The sequence below is a fragment of the Pteropus alecto genome, unplaced genomic scaffold (assembly GCF_000325575.1).
Source record: "Pteropus alecto unplaced genomic scaffold, ASM32557v1 scaffold95, whole genome shotgun sequence".
In the NCBI taxonomy this organism is placed as follows: Eukaryota; Metazoa; Chordata; class Mammalia; order Chiroptera; family Pteropodidae; genus Pteropus; species Pteropus alecto.
This window is the reverse complement of record NW_006441071.1, coordinates 4,109,231-4,110,019: the sequence shown is the minus strand read 5'-3', so window position 1 is coordinate 4,110,019 and position 789 is coordinate 4,109,231.

Sequence of the window (789 nt, the reverse complement as noted above, 5' to 3'; positions counted from 1 at the left end):
AATGATTGAATCCATTAAATCTACATAATGAAACTGCCATTAAAAAACCTTAAATTATGGGGTTTGGAGAGCCTCCAGATTAGTGAACACATCAAGTTGCTGGGAGGGTGGCATGACCAGAGAGGGCGTGGAAGCTCTGTGCCATTCCCCCATACCTTGTCCTATGCAAACCTCCAAAACTCCTGTTTGGCTGGTCCTGAGTTGTACCATTTATAATAAACTGTCAATAGTAAGTAAAGTGCTTTCCTGAGTTCTCAAGTTTGAGAATTATCAAACCTGAGGAGGGGTTGTGGGAACTCCCTGAATTTACAATTGAGTGGTCAGATGTACTAGTGACCACCTGGAACTTACAACTGGCAACTGCGGTGATGGTAGTCTTGTGAGCTGAGCTCTTAACTTGCGGGATTTGCTACTATCAGGTAGACAGCGTCAGGAAAGATTGAATTGTAGGCCACCCAGTCAGTGTCCAGAGAATCGGAGAGCTGGTCATTGGTGTGGAATAGAACCAGAAGTGTTGTGAGTAAAATCAACCCACAGTGGATTAATGTGGCAGACAGAATAACAGCCCCCCACTTGAGGCCCACATCTTAACCCCGGTTAAGATGTGAGTGTGTTACTTTACGTGGCAAAAGACTTTGTGGATGTGGTTAAGGATCTCGGGATGGGAAGATTATCCTGGTTTACCTCAGTGGACCCAGTGTAATCACAAGAGTCCTTATATGTGACAGGGAGGCAGGAGAGCCAGAAGGTAGAGAAAAAGGTCTCAAGGGATGCAGGTGGCTTCTAGAA